Genomic DNA, 25,875 nt, shown 5'->3' with positions numbered 1-25,875 from the left:
TCGAATGCCGCAATAAAGGTATGTATATTTAGTGAAAATATTTAATTAAATGCATTTATACGACCGCTATGTTTATCAATCCTCATTATCAAGCGGCGAGCTGGCTAACATATTTGGTTCACTTTAGCGAGCTAGCTGGCTAGCAAGCCTTTATGAAGTGGCAGTGAGCACATAAGCAGCGTAGGATCTACATTTCCAGAGGACATCGCTGTATTCTCAAATAAATAACCAGCCAAAATAAAATGGTGATTGAATGTATCACACATTTGTTTTTTTATCTGAGATAATGATATTAGCTACTATATGACGCTGTGTAAATAAGCCAACGCGTGATTGCAAGCGAGTGTGTCATCTAGTCACGCGTCACTGTAACAAGCTAACCAGACAGTAAAAACGCAGATAAAACACTTCTAACATGGATCATTTTAAGCCATGTTATCTAGCTTTGTCGTGATAACATGAGAGAAGGATTGCTGTTGGAGAAGTGAATCAACCAACAGTTAGCGTGGGTAACCTGCACGAAAGCGCATTGTAGTTTCACGTATTTCATCCAGTCAATTTAATTTCATCTAATGTTACACTTGATTCACTCCTTAGCTCCGCTAGATAATCTCTTACTATTTGAGATCATGTAGTAGAAATAAAATAAGAAAATATAATTCATTTAACTTACTGAGAATATATAATTAGAAATAATGAGGCTGTGTCAATAGCTAATGCGTTATTGCGAGCGAGTGTGTCATCTAGCCACGCGTCAGAGCGCATTGTAGTTATTTTCACCGCCTAATTCTTATGGACAGGGAAGCTCGCTAGATAGTCTTACTCTTTGAGATCATGTAGTAGGAATAAAATAAGAAAATATAATTAATGTACTGTGAATAGATACTAAGAAATAATAATAATAACAAATGAATAACAACAACAACAATAATAATAATATTCATAAAAATACATGTTTGAAACTGGAAAACTGATTTTTTAAAATTAATATATGTTTATAGATGGCTGGAAAAGAAAGGAGTAAAAGCAAGGTGTGGAGTTATTTTGATTTCACACACTTAAGGATGGTGTTAATATATATATTTAATTTAATATCATCTTTTACTTTTTTATCTAAAAAGTTATTTGTGTGTTTATTTTTATTTGTTTGCTTATAAGTTAAATGTTCTTAAATATAGAAACTTTAATAAAACATAAGTTTTTCAAATTGATTTGAAAATGTTGCACTTTTTGACAAAATACCAGTCAAAACATCAGTAATCGGTGGGCTATCGGGATCGGCATCGGACCCAAAAATCTGGCATCGGTCGGGCTCTATCTCATCATCATCAATCACTCTCTGTTCTTGCACAGCTATATTTCTCATTACTTCAGTGGGGGTTTAACATGAATATGGATGTGACTAGACTTTTAAATATGCTCCCCCCACGTTTTGTAAGGATGATTTTTCGCTAATGTTATACCCGTTTCCTGCCGCTATTAATAATGATGCTGTTTTCTTGTTTGCAATCGATAACAAAAAATTGTTTCATAGCTGGCTAACTTAGCTAGCTTCTGTGTGTGGTAAACTAAAGTTATTTTTTCTCTCTAACGGTGCGATCCCAGCTCTATCTAACTTTCAGTAGATTGCTATGAAACTGGTGAAGTTAGCTAGTAGCTGACTGCTCGACTAGTCAGTAACTTGCTGGTGGGAATGTAACGTTAGATTTGATAGCTGCAACGCTAACTAGAAATGCCTCTCAGGCGACATATTTAGCTCCAAAATGTTTTGTAACATTTTGACATAGCTTTGACAAGCTAATCATTGATTGGCGTGTATCCGTGTCGATGAATGTTCCCATTTGACTTGCATTGTAGTTAAAAACAGTAGTTTAAAACACACAAATTACCAGGTTAAAACAACACCTTACGCAAGGTAAACAATTAGCCTGGAAGCTGTTTGCCTACCTGTGCCCGAAAGCGGAAATGGGGGGTGTGGGCAAGGAAACTTGTCTATACAGGAAAGCTGTGGTATGGGGTGTGGTTAAATGAGTCACTCAGAGGTGGACATATTGGCTTTGTAGTTTAGTGTTTTTTGTAGGCTATGGTACCTACAGATGTTATTTTTATTCCATTCCCCAAGCCGAAGACAAACTTGGTGATGGATAAAACTGTCAATACAGACAGCTAGCTACATTTTCTCTAAAGTAGGCCTAACCCTAACCCTAACCCTATTAATAATAACATGGCTTGTCTATTAACTGCAGTTAGCTGAGTGATTAAATCAAATCAAAGGTTATTTTTTAAATTCACAATGCAACATATCGGCAGTTGTTATCTGTTAATGAAATGCTTAACTTTAGCTCACTTAACTTTGTCTGCATAATTGTGTAGATATGTAAAGGGAGCTAGCAGGTGGTGAAACAATAAGAACAATAATGAACTAATTAAGAAAAGTGGCTGCGTTTGTCATCTCATTGGTGGCTTGTTATCTCTAAACTTAGCTGTTCAATCGACTGCTGTGTCTTTTATATTAGAACGCATGATGGCCTACTGAGCAGGGTAAAGATGGAAAAGCTTAGGTGTTGTTCACTGCCCTGTCTTTGGTTTATGCTACAAAGTTTGAGAACTCTGTAATTTGTTATAAATGTGTATTCTATTTTTATATGAATTATGATGTTGAAACTGAACTTGAGAAAATAAGTATAACGTCTGTGTGTGTGTTTGTGTATGTATTATGATATGTGTGACGTCACTGCAGTGGGGACAGGAGGAGCAGGAGCTGCAGCTGGTGATCTGACTTGATTTATATTCAACTCATGTCAACTTAATAGGGAATCACTGTCAGTCCAAGGAGCTTCATTTTATAAGCTTTTTTTACTTTTTTTTATGTTTACATAGAACTAGTTTCTATGACTATGTCATTGCTATGTCATTGCTCCACAGAACATCATAATAATAGCACATTGATAGCTAATAACATAATTACATCATGTGGCTGAATATCCTTATATTTAGGGTAACTTCCATTAGCTGGCTAGACATTAATGTAATGTTAGCTACGTAGTCCACCTAAATTACTATCAGAGACGGCATAAGAAAAATATATTGTCTCTGTTACTATCAAACGACCGTTTGCAAGGTTTTCCTCTTGACTATTTAACGATTTAATTTCATTTCTTATCTTAGTATTCCACTGTATTCTTGAATGCTGTCGCTGTCATTGGATTCTACCGTGATGCATTTAAAATCTGCGTTGCCGTGTTTGATTGGAAAGAAATGGACGGGCATGACGAGTCCTGATTGGTAAGAAATGTAGCTGCGGAGAAGGGGAGATTTGATTGGTAAGAAATAGACCAGAGAGACAAGGAGATTTGATTGGCAAGAAATGTACGGTGTAGAGCATGCGATTGGAAATAAATGGAAGCGGGACCAAGTCATTGGTTTATTTCCATAAGAGGTAATTTCAAAATAATAGTTAAGAGACAGATTTATTTCAGCTTTTATTTACTATATCAGATTTTCAGTGGGTCAAAAGTTTACATACACTTTGTTAGTATTTTGTGGCATTGCCTTTTCATTACTTAATTTGAGTCAAATGCTTGGGGTAGCCTTCCACAAGCTTCTCACAATACTTTGCTGGAATTTTTGCCCATTCCTCCTGACAGAACTGGTGTAACTCAGTCAGGTCTGTGGGCCTCCTTGCTCGGACACGCTTTTTCAGTTCAGTCCACAAATTTTCTATGGGATTCAGGTCAGGGTTTTGAGATGGCCACTCCAATACTTACACTTTGTTTCCTTAAGCCATAATGTTACAACTTTGGAGGTATGCTTAGGATCATTGTTCTGCTGGAAGACCCAGTTGCGACCAAGTTTTAACTTTATAACTGATGTCTTGAGATGTTGCTTCAGTATTTCTATATATTCCTCCTTCCTCATGCCATCTATTTCCTGAAGTGCACCAGTCCCTTTTCCAGCAAAACACCCCTACAACATGCATGCTTCACATTTGGAATGGTGTTCTTCGTATTAAAAGCCTCACCCTTTTTCCTCCATACATAGCGCTGATAATTATGGCCAAACAGTTCAATTTTTGTTTCATCTGACCAGAGAACACTCCTCCAAAAGACTAGGTCTTCATCCTGGTGATTACCTGCAAACTTCATTCTGGATTTTTTATGCCTTTCAGGCCATGATGATGTAGGATTCTCTTAACGGTGGATGTTGATACTTTGGAACCTGATGCCTCCAACTCCTTCACCAGTTCCTTTCAGACAAAAGTTTGTTCAGCCCTGGGAGTTACGCCTGTTTCACACCGGACGCGGATTGGGTGCCTGGCCGCAGACGTGAAGCTATCTTTTCCCCCTCGGCTCTATTTTTTCCGCCTTGCACCAAGCGGATTTTAGGTAGCTAGCTACCGTAATCTCAGGATTTCAACATTTGTTGGCGAGTTTTATCTCCAAAATGAACTGTGTTTCTGAAAAGAAACTATAATTACCGCCTCGGGGTTGTATGCCTCCACCAACCAGTAGCCAGTGTCAAAAACGATCTATACAATGTAGTGGGGAAAGAATCTATACAAATTTGTTGTTCTCATAGGCATAGATTTCGGGGGGGGGGGGGGGGACGCAGGGAATACGTCCCCCTCAATATTTAGAACACGTGTATTTGTCCCCCCCCCAATAAAAACATAAAAGAAGCATAAATAAAGACATTTCCACCATAAACTGATGCAGAAAAGGCACAAATCGGTGCATAAAAATTCACCAGAATGCAGGAAATGAAATCTTTGACGCTCAAAACGCTTGTTCTATATAAAACTTTTTAAACGCTACTTAAATACTACGGCTAGGACTCGGGGAAAAGACTGGAAAAGGTAACAATGCTTTCAGTTGAAGTTAGGCTAAATCATCCAAAAACATTAAAGCATTCCCTTCTCTTTATTGATGCACAAGTGGTAACGAGCATATCGACAATAGCTTGCTATAGCTATTAAAACAAATATCCATGTTTATGTTGTCGGAGAACATGAGGCCAGCGTAGAAAACGCAGCTGGTATGAACACAAGGGGGCGGAAAAACGCTGCACAAGCGCTCCGCGTCCAGTGTGTAGCCTGCATTAGTTTGTGCCGCCATCCTGAATGATGCAGTGTCTGTATGGTTCCAAGATTGTTATGTTTGCATATAATTGTTTGTACAGATGCTCATAATACCTTCAGTTGTTTGGAAATTGCTCCTAAGGAGGAACCAGACTTGTGGAAGTTCACCATTTTTGGTTTGAGGTTGGCTGAGTTGCTTGGATTTTCCCATGGTATCAAGGACAAAAAGGCAGTGGCTTTAAAGGTAGGCTCTTAAATATAGCAATAGGTGCCAGTTAACTCCTAATTATGACAATTAGCCAATCAGAAGCTTCTAAGAAGTCATTACATCAATTTCTGGAATCTCCCAGACTGTTTAAAGAGCCAGTCAACTTTGTGTATGTAAACTTTTGACCCACTGGAATTCTGATATAGTTAATTAAATCTGAAATAAATGTGTCTCTAATCGATTGTTTTAAAATTACCTCTGATGTGAACAAAGTAGATGCCCTAATTGACTTTCATGGTAAATGTATGGTAACATGAGATGTGCGGAGTTGTGAAAAACTGAATTTGAATATCTTTAGCCTAGGTGTATGGAAACTTTTGGTCTCAACTGTATGATCACTTATAATACCGTCTGCTTTATTTACCGTTCAATAAGGAAACTCATCTTACGTTACAGGCATTTAGCAGATACTCTTATCCAGCAATGCAGGTTAAGTACCTTGCTCAAGGGTACAACGGCAGTGTCCTACCCAGGAATCAAACCTATGACCTTTACAAGCCCAGTTTCTTACCCACTATGCTACACTGCCGCCACCTCATCTCATTTGTGATCATGTCAAACTTAACCTAAATGCCCATTCTGCAGAAAGCATATTGTTTAAACTGTTCAATTAAATAATTTGTGGTCATTTCTTTGGTACTACTGTTATTATTTCATATGCAAAGATTGCTAGGAAATATGTATGTGCATATTATTGTCCAATGTCAAGTGTTGTTATTTGTCACAACTGTTACATAGGCCCTGTTCACACCTGGTATTAAAATGCGTCTTGGATGATCCGATCACAAGTGGACAGTGCTAACTACAGGTGTGAACACACCCAAGACGCTTTGAGGACGCATTGAGATCCGATCACTCAGACCACATTCGTAGGTGGTCTGGGTCGCATATGGCCACATTCTTTTAGCAGTGTGAACATGAATGCATCCTGGGCCACATTGAAGGACCGCCTAGTTAACTTGACGTCCTCTGCCTAAGCATAAGTACGTATTCATTTTGCGCGCCAACGGCGTCATATTGAAGTGCGATACAACAAGAAGCCACAATGAATAAAGAAATAAACGAGACAAAGTTTTAAAAAATGATACCATGTCATTCTACAGTCAATATCTGGGACTAAATATCGAATAAATATACAACCTTACCATTGGTTTTACGCATAGAGATGTCCCTTTTGAGACTGAGCAGTCATATATTGTCTTGGACAATCCGTTTGTGAAATATACAGGCATTTGTGATGCCTGGGTACCTTCCAAAATAGCTGTGCGTAATACCACACCTGTGGTTTACGGCGTTGTCACCCTTTTTCGTACAGTCTGGCTTGATTGACAATTAATTTATTCAGTAAGTGAGAGTATTAGTTTTCTAACGATGTATAACATGTCTAATGTTGCTTTTGGAATAGCGTTTTATAGGTCAGTGTAACCAAAAATGTTCTTATCATCGCATTCACTTACGCATTCACTCTGTGGTCCTAGGAGTAAAAGATGCTGCACCTAAAGAAACGTTGTCAACTATTTTTTGTAATTTCTTGGAAAATACTATTATTATTGAGGACTTCTGGGCATAGCTAAGCCATATGTTTGCTGATAGACCTATCTGACATCATTTTCTGAAGCAAAAGAGAAGCGGATAGAACTGTATAATTTTGCTTGGTTCTCAAATCGCATAAGTTGGCCTGGTCCACGACATTTGAAAATTTTGAAAAGCGCATAGAGACATATTATGAGTGCGTCAAACATCTTAGGTGATTTGGTTTGCCTGGAACACGCCAAGGAATAGACCCAGTCTGTTTTTGTTTTGATTTTGCCCTTGCGCTAAGGCCTTTGCAAACTTCTTCTTTTAATTTCTGGCAGACTAGGCACAGGTAGTGCATTGCTGCCATAGACAGTCAAGGGATCAGCCCCAGCATACCTCCACAAGATATTCAAACCCTACATGCCAGCCAGATCCCTCCATTCTGCTACCTCAGGACGCCTAGCACCTCCCCCTCTTCGCACCTGCACTTCCAGAACACGTCTCCTGTCTGTTCTGGCCCCACGATGGTGGAATGACCTCCCTGTGGAGGTCAGAACAGCTGAGACACTGACCCATTTCAAACGACGACTGAAGACTCACCTCTTCAGGCTGCACCTCTCCCCCATCCCTCCCTACCCCCCTGTAAATGACTGTAAGCTTAGGGTTGTAACTAGGCAGCTGTTTCGTAGGTGACTTAGGTGCATTAACTGTCTTAACTACTGCTTGTATTTCTGCATAGACTGCGTTGATGCTGTTCTTGTCTGTGTTAGTGTTAATCAGTTTACCCTACAGGGTCCAAGTTGAACTATGCGGTTGTTCCCTGCACTTGGAACGGTACTTCTCTCTAGGGTTTTCAACACACTTGTTCCTGATTATGATTATACACTTTGTTGTACATCGCTCTGGATAAGAGCATCTGTCAAATGCCTGTAATGTAATGTAATATTCCGTAGCAACAAGATAAACCCGACATTAGCCCTAAAATATGCCAATACAGCAGTGAAAACGCTGCTCACTGAAATAAACGAGACAAAGTTTTTTTTTTAATTATACCATGTCAATCTACAGTCAATATATGGGACTAAACATTGAATAAATATACAATCTTACCATTGGTTTTACGCGTAGAGATGTCCCTTTTGCGACTGAGTGGTCATATATTGTCTTGGATAATTCGTTTGTGAAATGTCGGCTACCTTCAAAAATAGCTGTGCGTAATACCACACCTGTTGCTTACGGCGTTGTCGCCCTTTTTAGTGCAATTTGGCTTGATTGACAATTCATTTATTCAGTAGGTGAGAGTATAAGCTTTCTAACGATGTATAACATGTCTGATTTTGCTTTTGGAATAGCGTTTTATAGGTCAGCGTAACTGAAAATTTTCTCATCTGCCAATGTCTAAATAAATAAAACGGCAGGCTGCTCTGCGCGCAGCACGTAGGTCGCGAGTTGATATTTCGTCTTTTGTTTCTTTTTTCTTAATGTCGTATTTATTATTTTAAATGTGTATTATTATTCTATCTGTCTCTGAGGTGCTCAGAAATGTGCATTCTCTGCTAAACTGAGCAATGGATTGTAATATGTGTCTTACGCCTTTTTTAGTTAATGCGCGGAAGCGCTGCAGCTCTACGTACACGCCGGACCATCTAAATGCTGTTTTATACTTTTGCGTGGTCTGCATAGTTCGCATAGTTTCCGTTGTGTGCGGCACTCGCGAACGGCCAGATCATTTATACTTGTGCGGCATATTGCACAGGTTGCGCAGGCCACGTAATTTGATTTTGTTACTGACCGTTATAGTTCAAAAGACAACACCTTCATTCATATATCCAAGCTTACTAAATACTGCACCAATGACCACAAAAATGCTGAGCTAGATGTAACTTCTTGCAACGAAGACATTCACCAGACATAAGCGCTTTTAGCTGCATATTTAACGTTGCCTATCGGTTTTGTGAATCAACTGTTATAACCTGCTAGCCAGAGCCGTATGTCAGTGACCTCATGTCAGCAATCAACCAACCACCTTCTTGCCGGCATATGCAGGCACTGGTTGGTAACTACGCGCTTTTAATTTCTTGAGGAGGTACGCCGCTGTGGTCTGCAACCGGTGCACATGCCGCACATTTCGCACAACCCTTACGCAGACCCATTTTTACGTGTACTATGCAGAAGTATAAAACAGCCTTTAGTGTTACGACATAGTAAAGGCCTTTACGCCAAGCGGCTAGGAGACATCCATGGCGATGCAGTAGATATGTTGGGTGAAGGTATATGATCCTGAGGACAAAACCATTTTCAAATCGCTCCATAGGGGGTGCAATAGTGCCAATGCTTGGACCCCTCTCAACGCCGCTTGCGGCTTTAATTTAATTTTACTTTGTTTTACTTTCTCACCAAAATGACACACTTTTTATGGCTGCCTAAATAAAGGTGGTTGTTGCGTACAACACATTTTGGTTTTTTTTCGTACTCAAACAAAATGACAAAAATCAGAAACAGGATTCGATAAGAACCGGATTTGATAAATAGAATCGGATTGATAATCAGAATCAATAAAATCTAAACGATACTCAACCTTACATGCACAGTGTGTCACAATGTTTTTGCATTATTTTTCAATGTGAAAACAATGTTTCATCTTAAACCATTATAAGGAGCAAATTCATATTGGGATGCCATCTCGCCATGTTACGGCTTGGTGGGGCGGCATGCCCCATACCTATATGGCACCGAGAGTTTGGCACTTTTCAGGGTTCTGAACAGAAATAACCACAGTGGCCATAGATTCTCAGCCCTTAGAAACATTCATTTCTGTACCTTCTGACCCCATTTCAACAGACAGAATTCACAAATAACTTCACATGTCCACACAATAAAGCCCCAAACTTAGGGGATTTTGCATTTTTTCCTTCTTCTTTTTCCTGCCTGAATACATCATCATAAATGCTCTCGGCCCACAAAGAATACATCTCCCCATTGGACATTTAGGTATATCCTCTAATAAAAACATTGGATGCACAAAAATATACAGGTGCACGTTTAAAAGAACAAAACTTTGCAGCCCTGACATCTACTTATCTTGTTGTTCTCTGTTTAGCATCCCTTTTGGATGAGTGACAGATCCGGGTTCAAATCCCCCCTCAGACTCATGCAAACCTCTAACTAATTACATTGGATTGCTGGATAACTAAAAATAAAACATTTAAACTATTGCTTTTGCATCTGAGAAATTTTTGCGGGAAACTCATTTATATTTCTGAAATCCAAATAAAATACACCCACACTTAAAACCATTCTGATTTCGCCATTTTGACCAAGTTTAAAATTAACTACCCTTGCTAACGAGATGACAGACTAAGTGTGTAACATTACTACCGACAGCTATGAAATTAAACACTAAAATTTGCTTTGCACTTTGATCTGGTAGGTAATGTTACCGGCCATACAGATAATGACTTTTTAAAATCAAGTACATCGATTTTCTTTAAGTCAAAATGGTCACATTGTGCCTGTACTGGTAACTACTTTTTAACTAAGCTGTAGCTACCCTGCAACACCACATTTCTAAATTCACGTTAGCTAGCCCTATATATCCTCTATCGACATACAGACAATTAGTAGGTCTCTTGTGTACAATAGCCCATTAAAAACACTTCTATTTAAAAATATGACAGACACTTTCATTTTATTTGTCATTCACGGTAAAGCAAGAATGATTGAATCCATGCAGATGTGTTTCTTTCAGCTAGAATGTGTGTTTGCTTGCATTTATGTGCATGCATGTCTCTCATAGACTATATTTATATGAATTGCTGTTATCACTTGCTTACAATGAACACAGTACCAAAAGACATGGTATCTGATGAAAAACATGTTTTCAATGTACAAAAATGCCAAGTTACTCATACATACATTAAGGTGACATTAATTCAAGGCTGGCCATTAAAAGTATTGACATCCAAATTGTGCCTACTTACATGAAACAATATTGGTTATCTTAGCTCATACAAATTTAACAAGCTGTATTTCAAAGTAATGTGACGCAGTGATTCCTAAATTGTTTCAAGTAACTTGACCCAGATGCTTTATAATAGACAAAAAGCAAATGTTTCAATTTTGGATATGTTTATGTCCCACTAGATTCAGTAAATTCCCAAAAGTATGTGGACACCTAAACATCAGAGCCATATGTACTTCTCATTCCAAATTGCATCCATTGATACTGCTGGATATATATACTGAAGCAATGCAGGTTAAGTACCTTTCTCAAGGGTAAATTGCAGTGTCCTAACCGGGAATCAAACCTGCAAACTTTAGGTTACAAGACTGTTCCTTACCCACTGTACTACCACCCCATTCATTGTTGTAGAGAATGTTGTTTCCAGTGCTCCAGAGTCCAATGGTGGTGTGCTTTACATTGTGAATGATGATTTTAGTTTTGTGTATAGCTGCTCAGCCATAGAAACCCATTTCATAAAGCTCTAGACGAACAGTTCTTGTGGTGACGTTGTTTCCAGAGGAAGTCTGGAACTTTGTAGTGAGTGTGGCAACCGTGGACAGATGATTTTTTTCGTGCTATCTTAGCTCATACAAATTTAACAAGCTGTATTTCAAAGTAATGTGACGCAGTGATTCCTAAATTGTTTCAAGTAACTTGACCCAGATGCTTTATAATAGACAAAAAGCAAATTTTTCAATTTTGGATATGTTTATGTCCCACTAGATTCAGTAAATTCCCAAAAGTATGTGGACACCTAAACATCAGAGCCATGTACTTCTCATTCCAAATTGCATCCATTGATACTGCTGGATATATATACTGAGGCAATGCAGGTTAAGTACCTTTCTCAAGGGTAAATTGCAGTGTCCTAACCGGGAATCAAACCTGCAAACTTTAGGTTACAAGACTGTTTCTTACCCACTGTACTACCACCCCATTCATTGTTGTAGAGAATGTTGTTTCCAGTGCTCCAGAGTCCAATGGTGGTGTGCTTTACATTGTGAATGATGATTTTAGTTTTGTGTATAGCTGCTCAGCCATAGAAACCCATTTCATAAAGCTCTAGACGAACAGTTCTTGTGGTGCCGTTGTTTCCAGAGGAAGTCTGGAACTTTGTAGTGAGTGTGGCAACCGTGGACAGATGATTTTTTCGTGCTACACACTTCAGCACTCTGAAGGTCCTGTTCTGTGAGCTTGTGTGGCCTACTGCTTCACAGCTGAGCTGTTATTTCACTTGTATGTTTGCACTTCACAATAACAGCACATACAGTTGACTTGGGCAGCTTCAGCAGAGCAGAAATTTGACAAACTGACATGCTGGAAAGGTGACATCCTATAGCAGTGCCACTTTGAAAGTCAGAGAGCTCTTCAGTATAAATCATTCTACTGTCAGTGTTTGTCAATGGAGATTGCATGGCTGTATGCTTGATTTTATGCACCTGTTAGCAATGGGTGTGGCTGAAATAGCCGAAACCAGTAATTAGAAGGGCCACTTTTGTAAATGTAGTGTATCTTAGACCCCTGTATTATCGGAAAGATAGTAATTCCTCTTGAAAATTATGCTAAAGTGAGTTTCTTGAGTCAAAACAGTTGATTTGTAATGAAATTCATGGTTATGTTGTGACTTACTGCAATGCACAATTTAGATATTTTGGATATATTTGGAAACACTAAAGGACACCAGGGTACACTGCTTATTTTTTGTAGTTCTGCATATCACCCTCAGATTTTACACATATGTGGGCAAGGAGTTTATGATCTAGGACATAGTTTTGCCTATTTTAGATGAGATGTCTCAATATTTCATTACAAATTTTTAAAAAAACAACTTCTATTTTGCATTTCATCAAGATTGAATTTGTGGCACTTTATTTCTGCCTAAATTATGAATATAAACTAATCTAAGTTAGTACTGTAAAAGGAAATGTCTTGCTTCATTTAAGCCATTTTCCAAGTCTCTGTGATGCTCACACCTGCAGTTATAAAGCTTTATGGCATCCCCAAAATGGACAAGGATTAGCCAGATTTGGCATCCACGCAAAGGGGTTAAATTAATATCAATCACAAAAATTATGTTTTAAGTGAAATATTTGAATTGCCTGAAAGCTTAAAAAAACAGGAAGTTAAATTGATCAGCCTTAAACGCTAACATCAGCATGCTCAACAAGGCGTATCCGCACAGATCTTTGACAACTGCTGAAGCCCTGCTTTTTGTCTCCTGTGCTTCAAACCACATGCACTCACCAGGGATACAAGACAAACGCTCAACAAGAATGTTGTTCATTGGAGGATTTTAGTTTAGTTTAGTTTATCTGACACAATTAAAACACATGTATCAAAAGACTTGCATGTGAAGAAATTGTCAAGGATAACACGAAAAAGTCCTGGACTTATTTTCATCGTGGTCCTTGATGTTCCATCAGCCATAGCAAGATAATATCAGGCTTCAAAAGAACAATGCGACATACAAAGATTCTTATCACAATCTAAAATACATAATCATACTATAACTACTACTTACATCGCATACAATTTACGTCCATGGAAAAAATCACTGCTCTCTAAAGAAGCATTGCTGCACATCTCTAGTTTGCAAAAGACTATTTTGGTGTACCGCAACGCTTGTGAGACAAGTGTTTTATGGACGAATTAAGGAAAAGTTGAATTTTTCACAAGAGAATGTTAGGGCAGCGGTCCGTTGGGTGATGAACAAGATAACAACCGAAGTAATCAAAGACAGGAATGTTTAAACGGAAGAAAATTTGTGTTTTCAGAGTCAGACCTTGACCCAGTTGAGATATTGTGACATGAAGAGGGCTGTTCATGCAATAAATCCGAGAAATATCAATGAACTGAAGCAGTAAAGAGGAATGGTCGAAAATTCCTCCTAACCATTGTGCAAGTCTGATCAGGAGCTACAGGATATGTTTGGTGGAGGTTATTGCTGCGAAAGGAGGTATAACCGGTTACTAAATGCAAGGGGTTACATACTTTTTTCTGGCCCGACCTGTGAATGATTAGACAATGTGTTCAATAAAGACATGATAATCCAATTGCTTTTGTGTTATTCGTTTAAGCAGAATGTAGAAGATCAGACCACATTTTATGAATACTTTATGCAGAAATCCAGGTAATTTCAGAGGGTTCATAAACTTTTTTCTGCAACTGTATAGTTGATGCTATGGCGAGCTGAAGAAACACTTTCTTTTAAACTCCATTGTGCCTGTTGTGGCAATATTACTACATGACATCACATTGTCTACAGAACTCTGGTTTAACTGTGAGAAACTGAAATACTACACAAAATAGGACTTGGGTTGGGTTTTACATCACAGTACGCAGATTCTAACAATGTCAAAAGTGTTTTTGGCGTGAGTTCTCCTTTAACTGTAGGTGGAGGTGATTAATGGTATTTCGTAACACAGGGGGTACCCAATACGTTGATCTCGATTGACCAGTTGATCGCCGAGGCCATATTGGTAGATTGCATGTCATATAAAAAAATACATCACTTAAAATTCTAATTCTTCCGGTTTTCATCCCTCTTCCTTATGGCTTCTGCCTAACAGACAGGCACAGTTGATTGACGTGAAATGTGGCCAATCTGCTGCTGTTGAGAAATTTGTTACATTAAGCATGCCCATTCATAATATAGACATAATTGTGCACTCAAGCTTTTGTGGTATGATCACGTAAATGTCCCATGTTGCGTGATAGCAACACGATAACTTTACCAATGCATTTTATATGGGGCACAGAAGTTGTGGTGACGAATAAATCTGGTCCATTTTAGGCAGGGAAGAATTTTGCTTTCAATCCAATGAATAATGGTGAAAATCTAAAGCTGGGATTTTGTCCAGATATAACACTGGTCTAATGATTTTACTTTTATACAGGTTTCTGTACAATTTAGCTTATATTTTTACGTGATTGCAACTTACTTTGCCAATGCAAATGACGCTGGGCAATCATGGTGGTGATGTGTTCTGATCCATTTTAGATCACTTTCAATATCAGATGGATAGTGGTGTTTTAAAGATATACTAAGCAGGTTTTTCGCGACCCTTCTAGACTGTTTGTCTCCACTTCTGTCCTCAACCCCACCTACACTTCCGTTGAGGACGTACCCTTGAGTGCTACAAGCGAAATATCAAGCGAAGAGGTGAGCTAGTCAGAGATTTGTAACCTGCGGTCCAATGACCTTCAGTATGCACTTATTGTGTGTTGCTTTGGATAAAAGCGTCTACCAAATAAATGTAATGCAGTGGGTACAGGTTCAATGTATAAGTTCAAGCACGTCCAGTTTATCTAAATCTGTTCATTGAAATTTATTTGTCCAAATTAAAAGAAATTTCATCAGAACTTGCAGAATTGATTGTAAGCTACACTATACACACAAATTTAATTTAGTTCTTTGTCTGTATTTTCTGGTTCAAATAAATATAGTCGGTCATCAAAGTGAAGAGGCTCGACAACACCCTTGCAATAGTCTGAAGAATAATTAGCTAGTGCGACATGTTCAGGAGCTCCTTCACTGTGGCTACAACAGCAATATAACAATAATGCTGTTAATAATAATATTATAAATAATTAATTAATTATAATTATAATAATGAAAGTATCTGAATGTATTGGTAACCTATAGAGCAAATACACAAAAATATCATTAAAATAAAAAAAAATCGGCTTTCAGAATCAAATCAACTGATTTGGCTTTAAAAACCAGAATCGGCCATAAAAATTGATTGGTGTACCAATCAATCAATCTAGTTAATACATATGTATTTTAGGGTGTTCTGATGTTAGACCACAAAAATATGGGAGGAGAGAATGGAAATTTATGCATTTGACCAGCTACAGTTGATGCATCATGGGTGGTGGCCATTGCGTCAAATGAAATTGCATACCCTTACAGAGCAAACAAAATAGGATTATAAAAGTCAGACACACCAAACTTTAAATTCTTCTTACAAAATATGCATATACTGCTTCACATATGGCAATCATATCTGCAGCTATTCTCCTAAGTTTGTAATACATATAAAAAGCCGTAATCGAAGTGACAATAGAAAGTGCCTTAACAATTTGAGAAAACATGACACAAATTTGTCCAAATTAAATTTCAGTCCCAGCAATAGCTCGACCTGCTTGGAACACTTTAATAGCAGTGAATCGGTTCTGGGATTCTTTTACATGACCTTTAGCACTATGAACATGTTTTTCAGCTTTTAGGATTTCACCTGAGCTTTTGCATTTTCAAAATCAGTTACTATTTCATGGACCCTAATGCTATCACTTACAGTACTGTGCAAAAGTCTTAGGCACCTGAAAAAAGGTTGTACAGCTAAGATGCTTTCAAAAATAATTAAATGAAAGGTTATAAATATCGAAAAAAATAATATAAAGAGCAGTAAATAGTTAAAAACTAAATAAAATCAATGTTTGGTGTGACCACCCTTCGCCTTTAAAACTACATCAATTCTCTTAAGTACACTGTCCTGCAATTTTGTAAGAAAATCGGCTGGTAGGTTGTTCCAAGCATTTTGGAGAACTTGCTACAGTTCTTCTGCAGATTTTGGCTGTTTCACTTGCTTCTGGCTCTCCAGGTAATCCCAGAGACCCTTGATTAAGTTTTTATCTGAAAATGTGTCTATTACTTAAAATATTACTTTATTTAACAAAATACAAAAATGTATCTGTAAAATTTCATTTTTTGGAAAATTCATGTTTGGAAATCTCAAATTTGCTCTTTTCTACTGACACTAATGCAGAAAACAAAAAATAAACATCTAAAACAAAATATATACTATATATTATATTTAAAAATCTAGGGTGCCTAAGACTTTTGCACAGTACTGTATATTTCCCAATTAGTTTATTTCATAATCTATGCTCACTAACCAATTATGTGGCTCTAGGTGAAAATTAGGAATATTCAGGGTCTGTAAAAGGAGTTGTCTTACATAGGTCAAAGAGCAAGCGTTTGGGGTAAAACAGACAGGTCTCCTAGAACAATAATTTTCACTAATAATCACTTCACCTGTCCTGCAGTGAGTGTGTGAACCAGCCGGAGATGTGGGAGTGTTGGTTACTTCAAAATCAGCTGAAAAAATCCTGCATGTTAATTTTAGAAATATAAGCGACAATACAGAACACATTTATGCCCTACTTGTTGATAATTTTGGCAAATTATCCTTCTCTTCTATGTAAGTTTCTATAAGCCATTTATACCAGTGTTGATAATTGTCTCCACTAGGGGTTTATCCGAATCCGAATACGGTATTCGGGAAAGCACGAATAATGCGTTAGAAACAGATATTTCTTCTACCCGAAGTTGCTCGTTATTATTCGGATTCGGAAAAAAAAAAAAAAAAAAAAATCAGCTCCATGTCGAGTTCTCATAGCCCCTATCGAAGGTTACGCGGGCGGGGGGGGACTGATTATTCATTGACCCATGTTAGGGAGGTATAGCCTTACAAAAAGAGCTCAGTGAGAAAATGTTTAAAAGACTGTTTGGATTTATAAAGCTTCATTTTCCTAGTGAAGCTAGTGAACTGCACTAGTGAACTGCAGTAACGTTAAGAAACGCGAACCCAGCATCATTGGAATTTAAGATATTTCCTTCAACTGAAGGATATTTTTCTATATATCTTTACTGTAAATAGTTTCTATTTCAAATGCAAAACAGAATCTTTCAATTTCTAAAACATTTTTTTTTCAGTTTCTGATTGTTCAATGTCCCCCAGTTAAAAGGGGGGGGGGGGGGGTGGTGGGGTTCAGACAGTTCATAAAACTTAGTTTAGTTAAAAATAAAAATTAAAAAAAGAGAGAGATGAAAAGTACAGTATGAGGATGTGGAAATATATTTCACAATTAATGATATGCCAATATTAAATCAATTTGATGCTTTGAAGGCACAACAATTGCATTGCCAATAAATATTAGGTTAGAAAATACAACATTTGCCCGATTTAATGTGACTTCCGGTATAAACCACGCCCACTTCCGGTGTTCTATCCGAATACAGATACAGATAATTTTGTTGGTTGAACAGATACAGATACAGATAATGATGTTTCTGCACACCCCTAGTATCCACAGGGAAATCAATTCAGTGTGAGATCAGTTACACAGCACACAGCGTATCCAGGCCTGCGGACTAAGGGAAATGTATCAGCACCCCTTAGAGTGTGATGAGAGTCAACATTGCCCCCGATACAGGTAGAACATTGCCTACAATGTGCCATGGAGCTTGGAAGTGTTATCGCAACCAGAAACAGGCCTGCTATTTCCGACCATCCGTAATCCTAGTGCTCTACTCGGCCACAGTGGCTTGTCCTGCTCTGCAATACTGCTGCTCTCATTCCGCCCTCACCACCATCCCCCTAAATGGAAAACATCAGCACTCCTGCTGATAACGTTTACATTCTCACCAAATATGCCTAGGTTGTGTTGTGTCGCATTAGCCAAACTTGAAGCACCGTTAGCATTAGCGTTGGCTGCTCTCCAGCAGTTACTAGTTTGTTTTGCACTCAATTATGGTTGTATTCAAATATAGGTTTGAGTGTGTTATGTGTTCCTAGACCTAGACCTAGACCTAACCAACCCTCAGCTGATCTCCTTTCCCTTCCTTGAGGGCAGGAAGAAAGATGGGCAAACATTTTTTTTTCTATAGGTCACTAATAGAAATACAATACTTAATGAATGAGTGAATAATTGCATTTATGTAGCACTTTTCCGAATTCTCAAAGTGCTTTACAGTGATGAGTGGGAACTCCCCCCACCCACAACCAATGTGTAGCATCCACCTGGGTGATGCATGGCAGCCATTTTGCACCAGAACGCTCACCACACATTAGCTAAGGTGAAGAGGGAGAGAACATTTTTTTTAGCCAATTAAATCGGGATGATTCGGTGGCAAGGTGGAGAGAGCCAGATTGGGAATTTAGCCAGGACACCAGGAAACCCCCTACGCTTCGCGACAAGTGTCATGGGATCTTTAATGACCACAGTGAGTCTGGACCTCGGTCACTGCACTGGGGCATTGGGGTTTTATTTTTACCAGAGGGAAGATTGCCCCCTGCTGGCCCACCAAAACACCTTCCAGCAGCAACTCAGTATTCCCTGGTGGTCTCCCATCCAAGTGTAAACTAAGCCCACACTTGCTTAGGGTGCATTTTATTTTTTATTTAACCTTTATTTTACCAGGAGAGTCCCATTGAGACAGAATCTCTTTTACAAGGGAGACCTGGCCAAGAGGGCAGCTCAGTTAAAAGATATTACAAGGAGAACAGCACATTAAGATAAAATACAATACAGTACAATGGTAGAATGGTATTCATAATTTAGGAAGAAATGAAGTGCCACAAATGCAACTGTCTAGGCAAAAAATTAATAAAATTTTTTTTTTAGTTTGAAATGAAAATACTGGGAGATCCCATATATAAAACATTGACCACAAGTGTGTAAAATCTAAGGGTGGATACCCAGTGTCTCCAAATCTATCCAAAATGGTTAAATTATGCATTGCTGTAAATCACAACATAGTCATGTATTTCACTACAAATCAACTGTGTTGACTCATAAAACTCACTTTTGCATCATTTTCTACTGGAAATTGCAAGCTTTCCATCAGTACAGTGGTCTAAAATATCTAGGGGTCCAATAACATATCCAAAAGCTCTCCAAAAATGAATAAAATGTTTTTTGTTCATTATAAAGCATATAAATGTTGGTTTAAGGTTATGAAGGTTGAAGTTAATACATTGATATCAGCAATAATACAAAATAATGAAAGAAACATTGTCACAATGTGGTACAGTACCTAAATGTGTAATCATTAACTCTTGTATGTTTTTCTGTACTCTACAGTATGTGATGTTTTCTTGTATGGGGATAGAATATAATAAATAATATTCAACACGTTTTGGCAATGTTCTGGCTCACGTCACATCCGGTGCATGAAACTCAAAACCTACTGAACTGCCAATGAACGCTTACATTACAGTGTGAAATATTCTCATTATAAAATACCACTAACCGATTTAATGTCACTCAATTTCAAAAATAACGCATATAACAGAAATATTTTGAGCAGTAACACTTACATGTCGATGAAGAAACCCTATCTGTGTTCAGTAGTTAGAGACAGAGAATCAATGCTGCCGTTCTCCCCTTCTGACTTGGTCCAGAACACAGTATCAGCTGAGTCTATCTGCAAACATATACCTTAGCCATGTTCATGAGTTCTCAAGAATAATAATATTTTCCAAGAAATGATGAAACTCATCAATAACATTTCGCCGGGCACTGAGCTATAAAATGCTATTCCAAAAGTACAATTAGATATATTATACATCACCTACTGGATAAATGAATTGTCTACCAAACAGACAATTCATTTATCCAGTAGGTGATGTATAATATATCTAACAAACCAGGTTGTACTAAAAATGGCGACAACACCGTAAACAACATATGAGGTATTACGCACAGCTATTTTGGAAGGTACCCAGGCGTCACAAATTAGTGTATATTTCACAAACGGAATGTCCAAGACAATATATGACTGCTCAGTCTCTAAAGGGACATCTCTACGCAGAAAAACCAATGGATTGACAGTAGAATGACATGGTATCATTTTTGAAAAATTCCTCTTGTTTATTTCGGTGTTCAGTGAGCAGCGTTTTTCACAGCTGTACTGGCATACCTTCAACTATTGTTGGCTTCATCTTGTTGCTACGACGAATACAATTTTTTGTCGTAAAAGAATGTTTTCATGTAAGTCCAGATAGACACTGTCCAGATATTGTCCAGTGTGTCATGCGTCGTGCATGTAGTTACAGATGAAACTGCAGGAAGCGGTTGCTTGGTAAATGGATGACCAGCGTGACGATGGTGGCGTTTAGAAACTCTGTCTTTGGCATAGTTGTCCTGAATTGTCTACTAATAAAGCTAGAACACAGAGTTTGTGTTTTCAACTCAAAATTTGGTTGCAGGAGCACAGAATGTCTGAATTGAGCAATCTAGGCATGCTGGCGTACCGACCACTAGGGGCATTGCGCGAAGGGGTATTGCAATATTTTACTAAATCCATGCAGTCTTGGTCTGAAAACAGACCCGTGGCATTATTCTTGACTTCAACTGGAAAATGAGCTACTCAGTGTTACCAACTTAGTTACCTTTTAGTTTGCTACGGCAGTGTCTGACAGTTTCAATCTCAGCAAGTCAGAAGTCATTAGGCGAATATTTTTTACATGCTGCTTTTTTTAAACAGACTGAGTTTAAATATTTTGACCATAAACTTATCAGTTTTAGACTTTTTCTCTATTATATCAATTCATATACTATAATTTATTCATAACTGTCAACTAATTTCAATGGACTACACCTGGTCTTACCCTGTCACTTTACTAATAAGACTTAATGCCTTGTTTAACCTATTAGTTTCACTTTACCAATGTAAATCCCGCTCTGGTTTTACACCACCATACCAAAATATAAATAGCAGCCACGCCTCCAGATGTGGTCTTACGTTCGCGGCCTGCCACAGGAATCCCTACCTATGGACTTATCTACTGTATTAAAATAGCAGCCACGCCTCCCAGTGTGGTCTTACGCCCCCGGCCCACCACAGGAATTCCTACCTGTGGACTTATCTACTGTATTAAAATAGCAGCCACACCTCCTAGTGTAGTCTTACGCTCCCTGCCCACCACAGAAATTCCTACTTGTGGGCTTATTTACTGTAATAAAATAGCAGCCAGAACCCTGTTCTGGTCTTACGCCCCCACCTATAGAACTTTTTATCACAACACGCATGAGAATAATACTATTTAGTCATGCTTTAATATCAACAAACCATAAAAACAAATTATATTTAAAAAAACAACTATATCAATAAAAAGGGTTATTGGGTCACTCTCATTTTAACAGAATAAGAGGAATTTCCATAATCTAATGAGGATGTATTTTAAATTTACTCACCTCTCTTTGGAGTCCTCAGGTTCTGCAGCCAAAATGAGATTAATTCCAATCCCACCACTACCACCTAAAGTATAACTGTAGGAATTTCTTGAAGATAAAGATATAAACAACAGAGTCAGGAGCTCCTTTTTCATAATTTAATAAAACGACTGTTTGGGAAGAGGTACAAGTACAGTCTTCAAAAATAGTAAGTCTAATACATCAGTTCATATAGTTCTCAGAATCAAAGAGCTGTTGGTCCAGCCTATGAGATCAGTCGTCATATGGAAAACTTCCAATTGTAGCCAAATGTAGGTTAGGGAGTCCATTCCAAGACTGAGTATGGGGGCCAGTTAAACTGAAATACAGGTTCTGTGATCCCTTAATGCACTTAATTATGGCAGCTGCTGTCCACACCCTTTTACTTGTATTCCAACAGATACATTGTATGGGGTGAAACCACTTAATATTAGATACATTGGCTATTGAATGTAAACATTCAGCACTTGAAGTCTATTGATTGAGCAATTACATTTTATATATTTGCTTATAATGCTTTATGTCAGTCAAACTTTTAACATGATCCTTCATTCCCACATTTATTTTTTTTCCCACTATGTAAGCACAACAAGCAAATTACGTGACACATTTGAAATTACTGAACTAACTTAAAACGTCAAACATATTGCTGAGTAAAATTAATTTATTTAATAAATATTAAACACCATTTAAAATTTATAAGGATTCCCCAAAAGGACACTACATGTACAGTAGATGTCCCTAATCTCCAAATCTGAAGCCCTTTTCATGACCTCCCTGAGTACCAACAGTCTCATTTTCTTTTTAGGTGGCATTCTGTAAACATATAACAGCAAAAAGCATGTTGTTTGTTATAGCAGCTTGGAGGCGTTGTAACTGTACAGCTGTTACATTTATACATTTATACAGATGGGGACATTGGTCACCAAGTGTCCAATTCCTGCTAAAATACACACCAAAAACCATACAAATTTATCAATGACAGATAGTGATGTGTGATTAAATAAAAATAAAGCTTTCTACCCAAAAATTACTTCCAGAACAGAATTGTTCTTATCTCACAAAAACTCTATCACATTTGCTCCGTTCCTTTGGGAGGCGGTAGAGGACTGAATTTCACATGTACAAACCTGAAATGGCTACGGTAGTCGCATTGTACATTCTGCTATTGATTGTGTTTCATTTATCTAGCATTACATTCATGGCTACTCTCCCAAATGTTTGCGAAAGAAGAGAATCTTTTAAAATATTTTTCAAATGCATGACTCCTGCATCTTTAGGAACAGTTGCCTATTAGAGAAGCTGATAGACGGTGACTCTGGAGCTGGTTGGCTATTCGGTACAGAATTGAAGAACTGGAAATATTCTATGTCTTCTCAAGTTTTACTAACGAGATGTGTTAGCATTTAAAGATGAAATCCATGGATCCTGACACCTGTCCAAAACCCAAATTCACTAGAGATGGAGTGGTAGAAAAATGTTGCTTTTCTGCATTTTAACTCCTTAGCACATATGCCAAATCTGGCCAATCCTCTTCCATTTAGGGGGTACCCTATTTAAAACTGTATAACTCCAGATGTGAACACCACAGAGACTTGAAAAATGGCTTAAATGAAGCAAGACATTTGTACAATGTACAATACTAACACTGATTAGTTTATATTCATAATTTTGGAAGAAATAAAGTGCCACAAATGCAATTGTCTAGACAAAAAATCAATAATGTATTTGCACTTTTTTCGTTTGCAATGAAATACTGAGAGATTGCATATATACAGCAGGTTAAACTATACATGTGCTGGATCAAAAAATTTTTGACCAGAAGTTCATAAAATCTAAGAGTGGATATGTAGAACTACTAGAGATCTATGAAGCAAAAAGTAAGCAGTGTACCCAGTGTATCCAAATCTATCCCAAATGTCTAAAATATACATTGCTGTAAATCAGAACATAATTATGTATATGACTAAAAATCAACTGTTTTGACTCAAGAAACTCACTGTTGCATCATTTTCAAGTGGGAATTACAAGCTTTCTGTCAGTACAGTGGTCTGAAATATATAGGGGTCCAGAAACATATACAAAATCTCTCCAAAAGTGAATACAATGCTTTTTGTCCATTATAAAGCATGTAAATGAGCTCCTTATGAAGGTTTAAGATTAAACATTGCTATTAGATTCAAAAATAATGCAGAAATATCGTCACATAATGCGGTACAGTACCTAAATGTGTAATAATTAACTCTTGTATGTATTTCTATACTCTGTACTCTCGTATGTTTTGTTGTATGGGGATGGGATGACATGAAAACTATTTTCAACCTTCCACCATGTTTTGGCAATGTTCCAACTCTCAAATCATCACTGTAGCATGCATCACAAAAACTATTACACTACTAACTAACACTTACATTACAGTGTGAAATATCCACATTATATTTATTATTTTTATTAAACATTTATTTAACCAGGTTAGTCCCGTTGACATTCAAAAATCTCTTTTTCAAGGGAGACCTGGCCAAGAAGGCAGCAGCACAAAAAGTTACAGACAATATAAAACCATAAACATAAAAACATATGTGTGGCGGTCTGGAGAAACCCGTCGGATGTCGCTGCGAGTCATTGGAAAAATGCCAATAAACTCGTAAAATTAGTTTTTTGGGAAAATGAGAATGAGATATCACACGATTTAGATTCTGTGAAGTCTTTTTTTTGTCATGGTAAATAAAGATATCGTGAAAACTTAACGGAAAATGTTTATTTTTAGGCATTTGTAAACGTTGTTTGCTAGCAAAAAAGCAATGTTGTTACTGTTAGCTTGGGACGGCGGTCTGTTTCTGTAGGTAGAGATACGCCTGCCAATTCAGTCTTGTCTTGTGTCCAAACAAAGTATTACAACAATGTTAAAAAACACTAAACCAATAACATAGTGTCTGCAAATTTAGCTGACTATAAAGAAATCTGTCATTTAATATTTATGAAGACGTGTGGGGTTTCACACGTCTTCAGAAATGATGCGAGATGAATGAGAGTTAGCCGACATGCCTAAATTTGGCCGTTCTCCACTCGTGATCAACAGGCTAATATTGCGATTGCTAATGGGTTGTGGATCACTCAGTTAAAATTAAACATAGGTTATGTAAACATTTAACATCAATATACTTAGGTTAGTGTTTCGTTTTCACATAACCTACTTTTGTCTCTTGATCAATCAGATTACACTAGCATGTTGGTGGTTCAAGTTACGGGCGCTTTCGACTTCTTATTCCCTTTCCATAAACTCGCCGTCAACTATTTTGATTTGTGTAAAAGCAAAGACCCATGTAATTGTTGGAATTGGCGTTAACTGGTTGGAAAGGTTAACGTTACGAGTTACAAGACTGCAGTTGGCAGTCTTAACATAACACAACAGGCACGAAACACCAACAACAACTGCGTTCACGCGCAGATCAGCTGATAGCTGTCAAAACATCCTCGCGTAGTTGACGGCTGCTGTCAGTGAGAGATGGCGTCTTTACAGGATAGCGATGTAGCCCGTTGTTTGAATGAATTGTCTTCTATTAACATGAGTAAGGTTTCCAATAGCTTTGAAGCAAGACAGTTAATCAGTGATTATTTCACAAGTGGTCAGAGACATTGACAGTGAGGTATCTGGATCGAGTGATGAATCAAGTGACAGGAATTACGATAGAGATCCTGCTCCTCGAAAAACGGCTCGTCTTGTTTTCGCGCCCGAAACTGGAGAGATGGACAGTGATGAAGACGATGACCTGTCAGGTGAGCCAATGGAACTGTGTACCTATTCAGGGCTGTCATAAATTATGATTATTATTCACTATACTGACCATGAGTGAGAATAAACTAGCTACCTTATTCGCATGAAACAGCTGTGTCAGCTTTCCGTATGAAAACATCAAGCATGTCATATGGTAAGGTTAAGCCTAAATAAGTTTAAATGCAAATAAATAAATAAGGAGTTACCCTATAATACATTACAAACATTAC

General features: G+C 37.8%; 1 protein-coding gene and 1 long non-coding RNA gene across 14 annotated transcripts in view; both read left to right on the top strand.

Moving 5' to 3' along the window:
- chid1 (chitinase domain containing 1) overlaps positions 1-25,875 on the top strand; it is a 352,093-nt gene that overhangs the window by 114,850 nt on the left and 211,368 nt on the right. The gene's annotated exons all lie outside the window — the stretch shown is intronic.
- On the top strand, positions 1,122-5,973 carry LOC135256072 (uncharacterized). The gene is made up of 2 exons (XR_010330359.1): positions 1,122-3,285; positions 5,742-5,973. It is a non-coding gene; the product is annotated as an uncharacterized LOC135256072 (long non-coding RNA).

Source organism: Anguilla rostrata, chromosome 5 (assembly GCF_018555375.3).
Source record: "Anguilla rostrata isolate EN2019 chromosome 5, ASM1855537v3, whole genome shotgun sequence".
Lineage (NCBI taxonomy): Eukaryota > Metazoa > Chordata > Actinopteri > Anguilliformes > Anguillidae > Anguilla > Anguilla rostrata.
The sequence above is the reverse complement of the archived record's forward strand: the minus strand, read 5'-3'. Positions and strand labels throughout refer to the sequence as shown.